Here is an 11,280-nt window from a genome sequence, read left to right on the forward strand (position 1 = left end):
TTAGCTCTGGCTTCAGGCTGACCACGATCAGGCTTTGGTGAGCGTGTGATCAACACTTTATCTGAACGAGGGGATGATGCAAACACATTTTTGTGAGTCAAAGTGAACTCATCAGCCAAAATGGCTGCCTTTGACAGCGAGGCAACCTTTTGCTCATTTAAAAACATTACAAGCTTCTCTGGTAATAGATTCTTAAAATCTTCCAACAGGACTAACTGACGAAGCTCTTCAAAGTCTCTCTTCACTTCACTTGCTGTGCACCATTTGTCAAAAAGAACTGCCTTCTCACGTGCAAACTCTACATATGTTTGACCGTTAGACTTCTTGTGATTCCTGAACTTTTGTCGGTAGGCCTCAGGAACAAGCTCATAAGCACGAAGGATGGACTCTTTCAGTACATCGTATTTCATGCTGTTTTCGATAGAGAGAGATGACACAACCTCCTGTGCTTTGCCCATTAGTTTGCATTGCAGTAGCACAGCCCACATTTCTTTTGGCCATTCTAATGCTGTTCCAATCCTTTCAAAAGCATTAAAGTAGGAATCAACTTCTGTCTCTCTGAATGTTGGCACCAAAGCAATATTTTTGCGCACATCAAACCTACAGGTGCTGCCAGAGGAATGTAAAGGATCTGAAGTAGCCGGTGAGCTGGGAGAAGACTGGCTTTGTGTAAGTCTCATAGCTTCCACTTCTAGCTGTTTTAGCTTTACCTCCTTCTCAGCTTCAATTTCCAGCTGACTTATCCGAAGTTTGAGGTCGAACTCGGCTTTGCGTGTTTGCTCCCTTTCCTCTGCCTCCAGCCGAAGGCGAGCTAGACGCACCTTAAGTCTAGCATGTCCGTTTGACCCACTGAAGTCTGGGGACAGAGGGTCGAAACGAGGTAGAGTGGGAGGCACCTTAGGCTCCACCTGAACTTTGGGGGGAGTAGCCATAGCACCAACATCCTCCTTCAGAGGTGGGACACCTTGCTCAACAGAAGGAATGTTACCCTCACATACATCAGAACCAGTCAAGACTTTCGACTCAACTAAACGTTGTAAGATAATGCCCTTAATTTCTTTTTTCGTACTATATTTCTTTACTGGAATATCAAAATGTGCCGCAACACTCAACAAGTCATCTTTACGACATAACTCATACTTCTCAAGACTCGGAGCACGAATGAAATCTTCTAAGTCGAAATCCATACTTAAATACAAGGCAGTAACATTGTACCAAGCACCAGAGTTATCTATAGCGCCGGAAAATAGATCCCGGACGAGCCCCCACTTGTGTTACGTCCCCCCCCGAGGGCAGGAGGGAAAAACACAGCAACTCCGGAAACTCGGTAAAGATGTTAAGAAAAAGATTTAATGGCAGCGCTCTCACAAGATAAATAACCCAAAGTCAAACAACAAATGTGGGGGAGAAAGGGACAGTTAGGTTGTGCCAAAGAAAATACCAAAAAGACAAAACCAAAACATAGCTGAGCTACTATCCTAGAAAAAACAAAAAGTCCCTAAACCACAACTCAAAACAAGCTCAAAATTACATGGGTGGCACCAACCTACTTACCTAGTGTTTCTAACAAAGAGTCTCTACGTGAGTAAGTGTATGGGGTCCCCAAACTTACCTAGTCCACTCTTACTCCCACCACAACCATCAAACAAAAGAAACACAGCAGAGGAGCTTTACACATGAGGCAAACAATTCAAAAGAGGGAAGAGAGAGCCGCGCCCAGCCACAGGTGAGTCTCCTTATCAAGGTGTGCTCTCCTTGTTTGTCCAATCAGGGTCTCCCTCCTCTAATTAGTTGGACATCCCCAGATTGACATCAGCCTGCAGTCTGTGACCTAAGGGAAAGGCAAACAAAAGGAGAGGGAAAGAAAACATGCAGCCTGCAGACATGTAACAGGGACATATGATTATGAAAACAATTATTAAGCACTGACGTTCTAACACTACCCAATATAATATAAAATATATTCAAAAATATTAAAAAAAAAAACAAAAAAAAACTTAGGTGCAGCAACAGTGGGTATTTTCACACATACTAGTGGGATACAGTAGTACTTTGTTTTATTTTTTAACATCTGCCATTTCAATATTTTAGAAAAAGCTAGCATTGACTAATTTTTAAACTTAAAACAAGCAGTCAGACAGTCATGCACAGGCCTGGACTGGGACAACATTTCAGGCTGAGAGCTTTACCCCCCCTGCTTTTATTTTGGTGTGACACCCTGGGGCACTTCAGCTACTTTCTGTCAGAGACCGTTGGCAACACTGATGGTCACATGAGACATACTTGTCCGACCCGTGAGGGATCATCCGTAAGTAGGAGAGACTTTCTATCCAATCAGAAGTGAGGAAGGCGGGACCTGCCCCTGCTTACTGAACGTAAGATACTCTTTAACCACACATCAATAAATACAGTTAATAATTCAAACTCTCAGAGCAGTCTTTATTTTTTACCGATCGTTTCACGTTGGCTTTATTTGTTTTGCTGCTGAAAAATCTCCCTATAGCTGGAGTTCATGATGCTGCTGTGTCCCAGCGTTTCCCCGAGCGAACAGCTGAGCGGATTATGAAGCAGATACAGGAGCAAAGCGCTATCTATCACATTTTTAAACACAACCAAGCATGCTTCAGAGCTTTTTCAGAAAGTTCTGGTGCTGCTAAAACAAAGCCGCCAGTTACAGCTGGGAGAAAGCTTTCATTGAGCTCTCCGGGATGACGAGCTACAGTGAAGATCAATGGGGAGACGCAGACGGATGCAACAGCTGTTTTTTAAGAGTTTTAAAACATGGCTGTTGGGAATGATCTGCCCAGTGTTCATAGAATTTCAAAGACATACAGGATTTAAGTTTGTTTACCTGCTTTATGTATTGACCCAGGAGCAGAGCCACCACAACTTAAGGATTGCCGCTCTCATTTCTCAAAATAATAATAATACTAATAATGATAATAAAGATCGTCTGACGTCCATTTTCTTTTCCATCAAGGAAGGAAAGTAGTTTGCAAAGACCGCGATTGTAATTATTGGGGGTGTCCAAATTCATGGGCTGCATCCTCCCAACGTATTTGTAGACCAATTACGTCACACCGACGCGCCGAAATCTGACCAATGCATCCTCCTTTGAAAGAATTTGAAAGATGGGTCGGGTGTGTCCTCCTTCGTGGCCCACCATATCCCAGAATTCATAGCGCGGCCCAGCCAAACTCCAGTTTCCGGCAATGGTGGCCGCTACTACGTTTTAAAATTACTCTTATTATTCTTTCTGGGTCACATAATAAACTTTTAACATATTTTCAGGCGAGAATGTGGGTGTGTAAACTTCAAATATCTGCTCAGTTTATCAAAATATTGCATATTTGCACAAGTGCTTCGACATTTTCGGAGACGTCTGTTACCCACAAGCTCGATAGCTAGCCGAGAGCTCGAGGGTCACTAGAGCCGCTGAGAACGGCACAACTCCCGGCACATCATTTTCAGAACACTGCTGTCTTTCGCTACTCAGGTTAAACGTAGGTTTACATCCAGCCTACCGGACCTTTTGAGGACCCGGCCACAGAGCTCGCGAAGGCCGGGCCCTCAGGAGGATTCAGCCCATGAATTTGCATACGACCTCATTGTTCCGATTACCAGTTCGGGACTGGTCATGCATGCTGACTGATAAAAAGCGCACCACGAACACATTTCATTGTATCTTACCGACAGTTGTCTAGACGGTTAACAGACAGCAACAGATTCAAAGTCAAGTAATGGCGCATTACACAGACCTAAGCAATACAAGCAAAGTGTAATAGCTCTTTACTTCAAAAATTACCATTTGCATGCGCTATTATATATTATTCACCCTATGTAAATAGCTTACCTTCTCTTCCGTGGTTCAATCGGGTTCGATGGAAGCTGAAGAAAGGACTCAGAATTTGCTTGCTGTCCAGCTCAGTCAAAAAGCGCGGTCTGGCGCATAAGACTCAAGGTTTGGGGGTATATTTTACTGCATTTTTTAATGTAATGTTGTTACTCTTAAGAAAAGGGTATAATTAACCCATTACTGTACAATTCCTCGGCTGAGTGCAATAATAGAGTAAATCTTATATGATTTGCATAGATTATATATACCTCTCTCCAAAATAGCTTTTATCAGTGTGCGTACTCTGGTTTCCTCCACAGTTAAAAGTCATGCAGTTGTAAGGGTAACTGGTTATTCTAAATTACCCAAAGGTGTTAAAGTGCAAATGGTTGTTTGTCTCTGTATGATAGACTAGCGACCTGTCCAGTCTGTACCCTGCCCCTATCATACCGCAGCCCAGTTAAATATAAGCAGATGGGTGGATTGGAAGTTGCTGTAAATCTGTTGAATTTTTTTGTCGAACTTTATGTAATATGAATACAACATGTACTACAGACATAAGTTACATTTCACTCATTCAACAAGATTATCATTGGTGTAACAAACAAATATTTTATTAGTTCGTGTAACAAGACTGACTTTCGTTGTGCCAAAGTGTTTAAACAATATAAGATGAATTTAAATGAATCTAGTTAGACTAACATGGTTCAAACATGTTGATTGAACAAAAGTCAAATTAATTGAATGTTAATCTTAATATTATGTTAAACCTACACACATATATCGTGTTGACACAACACAACCAAGATGGATTGATATAACATGATTTGTTTAGATGGAATATAAGTGGCAAGATAAAATTACGTTCATCCAATAAATTATTTTTTTGAGTGATAGTCCAACACAACCGTCTGTGTACAGACACACATTGACCTTTCATAGAGTCAAAGGAGTCAATCAAACACAGCTAGTTGAGTCATTTCTTGTGTGAGTCTGAAGTGAATCTAGTATTTGAAAGTCCACTTCCTGTATTTGTTGTTGAAGACTTCTTCAGCTTCTTCTCAAGGACATCAGCTGCTTGTTTGACAGCAGAGGCAGTTAAGAAGCTTCCTGAAAAACACTGAACAGTGAGTTCACTGTGGCATATGACAAATTCAGCTTTCTATGTGCAAATGTGTCTGTGTCAACCTTTCAAATGCTGTTGAATCCAAAACATCAGCGGCTCCTTGGCTGCTCACTTCATGCACTTCTGTCTTTGTGACAGTCCAATGACATCACAGCTGTTTCCACCCCCAGTGTCTCAGGACTGGACACCTTTAAACATGTGGAGGATCAAACAGCCGTCCACAAATTCTAAAGATCAACAACCACTGATCAAAGAACACTGATCAATGGACATGAGTCCCATTCAGAGAGAGTTGGGGAATGGCTGCAATCACAGCATTGTAAGATGGTGACAGATGTACCCGTAGGTCCCCTCCTCCATTCAGAGATGGTCTTTCCCTTTTCACGTAAATGGCCTCCTTGACTCCGCCCTCAAACCAGCGTTCCTCCCTGTCCAGGATGTGTACATCCTCATCATTGAAAGAGTGTCCACTGGCCTGTAGGTGTAAATAGACTGCAGAGTCCTGGCCTGATGAGGTAGCTCTTCTGTGCTGTGCCATCCACTCCGCCAGAGGTTGTTTGGTTTCCCCGATGTCTAAATCCTGGTAATTTTGTTCTCAGGTTTTGTGTTCTCATGTTTAGAGTAGGTTTAGTTCTAAGTCTAGTCTGCATTTTTGTGTGTGGTTTCTTGTTTCCTGTTTTATTATGAAAGTCCGTGTCTTATGTGAGTGTATTCAGTTTTGCCTCCCTTGTCTGGACTCGTCACTTACTTCCTTTGCTGGTCTGTCTTTGAATCTACCATGTTTCATTCCGTGTGTTCTCCCTGCTATCTCAGCCACCTTCATGTTCTTGTTCTGGTTTATTGTTTTGTAGTTTAGTTTTGTCCCAGTCTAGTTTAGCTTTTGTCTGTTTTGCCATTTTTCACTTTGTGCTTTATTTTCAATAAACCACCTCCACATCCCAGCGAGTGTCTGCACTTGAATCCTCCTTTATCTTTCCAGTTCAATTCAATTTAATTTATATAGCGCCAAATCAAAACAAAAGTCGCCTCAAGGCCATACGGCTCTTCTCACTCGCCGTGACATTCTAGTTCCTCCAGAATTAAAAATGTCCAAAAAAATGGAGAGACATTTCTGGGTCCATTTCAAAGCTGCCGCGCTGTGGCACTAGCGACCAGAAAAACACAGAAGTAGGGGCGGACTTGAATGAAGGCAGGCTGTCCACAGCCTGTTTATATGTTGCCTACTCATTGTTTCTTCAATAATGTTTCTATGGAAAAAAAAGGGGGGCTGTGCACAGCCACTCACTTCCTGCCTACCCGTCTGTCGAAGGATACTACCTACAAAAATACATTGGTAGGTAGGTAGAATCCTTCAGAGCAGGGGCAATTCTAGGATCAGAGCTTTGGGGGTGCTGAGCACCCAGAGAGCTGCCCAGCCAGGCGAGATAAACTTTACACGTCACAATGAGACTTCTTCCCTGTCTCTGTCAGTCCCTGCATCCTTAAATGTCTCCAGTTGTCCTGAGTTCCCTCTCACTGTCTCCTTGGTGCATTTAAACCCCTGTTCCTCCCTGTCCTCATTGTCTGTTGTCTTCATCTCCGCTATCAGTCATCATAATTTTAACATCTCTGTGCAAGTCTGCAAATTTCTTTATTAAATCATTAGATTCTTAAATTCATCAAGTCTCTCTCTGCCTGGGTCCTCGTCACAAAACATGACATCACCGTTTTGTACATTTTAACACAACCCTACATTTGTGAAGGTAAAGCAAAACACTTTTTTTAGAAGTCTGTAACAAAACCATCAAATCGGATAAAGGTTATTTAAATGATGCTCATAGTGAGTAAGAAGTAAACTGAGTGCATGTTTTGGAGTGTATGTATAATATAATACAGATACATAAAAACACTCCCAAAACAGAATAAATTATTACAAAATAAAAAACTATAAAAATGGAGGCAACTTTGCCTGTGGTAGAATGTATACAATGTATGAAAAAATCTTTACTGCAGATACTAATTTAACTAATTTAATAAGTTTGTATGCGGCAGTCATACAGACAACTGGACAGTCCAAACGTTGGCCTACCTATTACTGGCTGAGGTTTTAGTAGAGTTGTGGCTGAACCACATAAAAATATATCATTAATTTTAATCTCCCCATCAATGATAATGTTATGTTGGAATGTTGTTAGAGAGGGTCAAAAATGTTTCAACTCAGTCTGTTTTGCAGATTCTGTATAGCAGCTTTAATATAGGGAGGACACAACTTCCAGACTGTATGAGTAAAATCAGTTTTTTTCTCTTCATCAGTTTCATAGTTTCTGTTGTGCCTGTCACTCTTCCCTGTCTGTTTTCTTACCTGGTTCTTCCTGACCTTGTACTTTCGCCTCAAGTTCCCCTCTTTCCTCTCTCCCTCTTTGGACTGACAATCATACACAAATAGATTGTATTCAATTAGATTAAAAAATTACATTAATATGAAAAAAAATTATTAAGATCACTAACGAAAAGTCCTCTCTCAGTCTATTTTCAACCAAAAGGCAAATAACCAAACCACATGAACATCTAATAAAAGATATAAAATATTGAAACACTGATCCAACATTATCCTTTATTGATGGATCATTTGTTCTTACACTTTTACCTGAATGTGGCTCCTGTTTTTGAAAAAACTTCCTTATATTCATTATGAACCTGACTGTCTCTCTCTACACAAACACACACACAACAGGAGTTATAAGGTTAATGGGCATTCAGTCAGTTAGCTAGTTAGTATCCATTTCAAACAGGACAGTGGTAACAACAGTAGGCTAGGGACAATTTTAAGTTTTAGATTTTAAATAGGCTGTATACATTTCAGTGGGAGCAACAGGGCGGTCAAATGTCGCAGAATTTACTACAGAGTAGGACGGATTGTAGGGTAGCAAACATCATTGGAAAACACGTTTTCAACACTGCAGGTTACCTGGGTGTAAGGTTTTTCAGCTAAAAAGAGACATGACTCCTATCTAACTACATAAAGAGTAACTGAAGGTTAAATGCTGCTAATATGTCCTGTTTTAATCTAGGAACTCCACCTCCGCTCTGCTGCGTCTCAGCTACCATCGCTGTGGCAGCAACGACCCTAGAGCCAGAGTGGGGGAGGGGGGCGAGCTGGAACAAGCCATTTTGGGAGGAGGGGGGGGTTCTTTATACTTTTGTTGTTAAAATGTTCCGTCTCAACCAAGTACTGTATGCTTTTTATATTTTTAGTAGTGTGTCACACAAACAGCAAATATTGTCAAAAAAAAGTAAGAAATCTTTGGGGGTGCTTTGATTCATTTTGGGGGTGCTGAAGCACCCCCAAAAATGGGCTAAAATCGCCCCTGCTTCAGAGCATCCTACCCCTGAATTCGGACACAGCTAGAGGAGACCTGAAACACAGGGGAGGCACATAAACAAAACCTATAGACTAGAAATCAGGAAATACTGGAGAACATAGGGAGCTAGAAATTCAAAACATCAATCAAAAGACTAGCAGTGATGAATCATAATGAAATCAAAGATTAATAATAACACAAAAAACTGGGTTACCGACCCAAGATCGTGACACTGAGGTCCAGAAAGTTGCACCAGTTTCTTTGATCTGATATACTGACATCCATTAACATGGATATCTACCTGATCGTAATCATATATTAACATTTTCATTGAATGAACATGTTACACATCAATCTGCACAAAACAAACATTTAAATGAAAACAAGAACTGAAGGACAAAAAACAAGTCGAGACTGTTAGATTAGTTTAGTTCTCAATTTTGCTGCCGTGCACACAAGGTTACATGAGGGCCTGTAATTACAAATCCTCCTCTCAACATGACCTGTAATAACTCTGCATGTTTTTGACCAGCAGGGGGGTTTGTCTGCACACGAAGCTTTGAGGAATTAAGCACTTAGCTTGAATCTTCAAAGCCTCATGAAGCTTCTTCTGAACATCACTAACAGAAACACCAACTCCACACGATGAACACAGTGTTTATAGACTGCTGTGGGATTCTTTATTTCTTAATCACACAATCTGAACTGCTTTGTTTTCACATTACTGCCTGCTCCACTCTGCTTCTGCCACACACATTTAGTCTCATTACACTGCTGTGTAATAGGAAACTCACATTTAAATGATGATGTACCAGCAAACTTCCCCTGCAGCTGAGCAAACAACCACACCCTGTCACCACATTTGAATGAAGCCCAGGTGTTGATGCTGCTCACTGATTGGATGGTTGGTTTCCGCTCTGCTCTCAGTTTTTACTGCACAGGTGAAGGAAAGTGTGACTGGATCTATAGTCTGGAAACAGAGAAATCCACTGCATTTGAATGTTTGTTTATATTCCAAATAAAGCAAACAGTGAGTGTGAGAGCTGATCTGGGATCAGTGTGTTGACACTGGCAGCTACAACAAGGTTTCGTGTAACAAAGTGAACTTTACTCTGAACTAGTCTGAGGTTTTAAGTCAAACACACATTAACACTGAAGTTAAAAAAGAAAAACATCCAGATGCATTAGTAAACATTCAGTCTGCACAGTGACCAACATCTATGAAAATGTTGGTCAGGTTGATCTTTGATTAAAGGATCACTTTTCGTCTTTCCATAAATCATTGATCAAATTACATATTGTAGCTAAAAAAAATGATTATGAATTATGTTTTGTTTATGTTTTTAACATCAGCTTGTAGAGGAGCAACAATGACTTCTGTCCAGTATTTTCTTTGTTCATACATTCCTGTTTTTATGTGTGAGCTGCATCTCTGAGGGATAATGTCAAATTAGTAAAGATGATAATGTGTGCGTAACAAACAGGTCTGCAGTAAACATCACATCTGAACACAGAGACACACACGGGGACATAAAATGCAAATTTAAAGCAAATAAAACAGGAAGAAAAGAGAGAAATTTTCCAGTGTTCGGTCAAATGAGCTCGGCTGCTCCTGTTGAGTCCCTCCCACCTGTGCTAAGCTTCAGGTGGAGTCCCGCCTCCTTCCAGGAAGCAGCTCACCTGTGTGTCCATGTTTAGTGTCCAGGTGTGGAGTGGAGCTTGTTGTTGGTGTGTGAAGAAACTGTAAGTTTGCTTTGTTTCCTCCTTTAACAGTTTGTCTTTAGGAACTTTACTGTTTGTTCATGTTTGATTTCTTCACACAACAAACTGTGTGTGTTTGTATTTCCGGTCTCTCTAAATTCTCTAAAATCTCACTAAATTCTTATCATCCCTGTCAGTAACATACATGTGCTGTATAATGTGATAAATGTAGAGGTGCTGGCTGTTCTCTCACTCTGCTGTTTAGCTGTAAAGGACGCCTCCCTGCCTTTGTCTCATTCATGACCTTTAATAGTCTCTTCTAACATGCAGAGATCTGTATGATCTGTTTCATAGAGTCTAACCAGCCTGTACAGGTAACAACAACAGTCACTGCATCACTGACACACAAACTTCGTCTCTGTCAATAACAACATTCATACATGGAATAAAAACACATCAGTGGATCATTGCTGGAGCTGCCTGGACTTCAGTCTTCAGGATCTCAACCAACAGCATCGACATGCTGCTCCAGATGTTTGTGCTCCGGATGTCTGTGCTCCAGATGTCTGTGCTCCTGGTGAAAAGGCTCTCAGTTTCCTCCTTGAAATAACATGTTGTATTTAACATGGTGACCCACAATAGTGGGTCAGCGACATGCTTTCTTTCCCTCTCAGGTTTAAATATCTGGGACTCTCCACCGTTTGGTTTTAGAACTGAAGAAGCTTCTCAGATGAAACGTCTTCCAGAAACTTAAAGACGTCTCTTTTCTTTCTAAGCTCCTTAGATCACATGACCTGGATGACTGAACCTACAGACATATTGACCTGGTATTTAGGTCACATGACAGGTCAGAGGTCAGCGACTGCGACTCAGTTACTCCTGTTAATGTGAACTCACTGAGTGTTTGTGGTTTACCTCTCAGACTGACTGAAGATGATGATGGAGGAAGAGGAGGACAGAGCAGAGACTGCAGGGTCCAGCTGTCCGTCTGTGAGGAGTGACCGGTCCAAAGGTCGACCTCCAGGCTTCAGTGGTGAACCTGGACCAACGAGGTCAGAGAGCTGAACTCACTGAGTTACAGAAATAATTCTGCACTGACATTATAATCAGTGTTGATTCTGGTTGATTTTCTGACTGTGTTTGTGAGCTGAGAGGAAATGAAAATGAATTTGTAACAAAATCAGTTTTGTCCAGTTTTCCTGTAAAAAGCTGAACTCTAATCTAAGAGGATGTTACTGACAGGAAACAGCTGCATTATCTGCAGTCTGTGTGATCAC

This window comes from Oreochromis aureus, linkage group 3 (assembly GCF_013358895.1).
Source record: "Oreochromis aureus strain Israel breed Guangdong linkage group 3, ZZ_aureus, whole genome shotgun sequence".
NCBI lineage: Eukaryota > Metazoa > Chordata > Actinopteri > Cichliformes > Cichlidae > Oreochromis > Oreochromis aureus.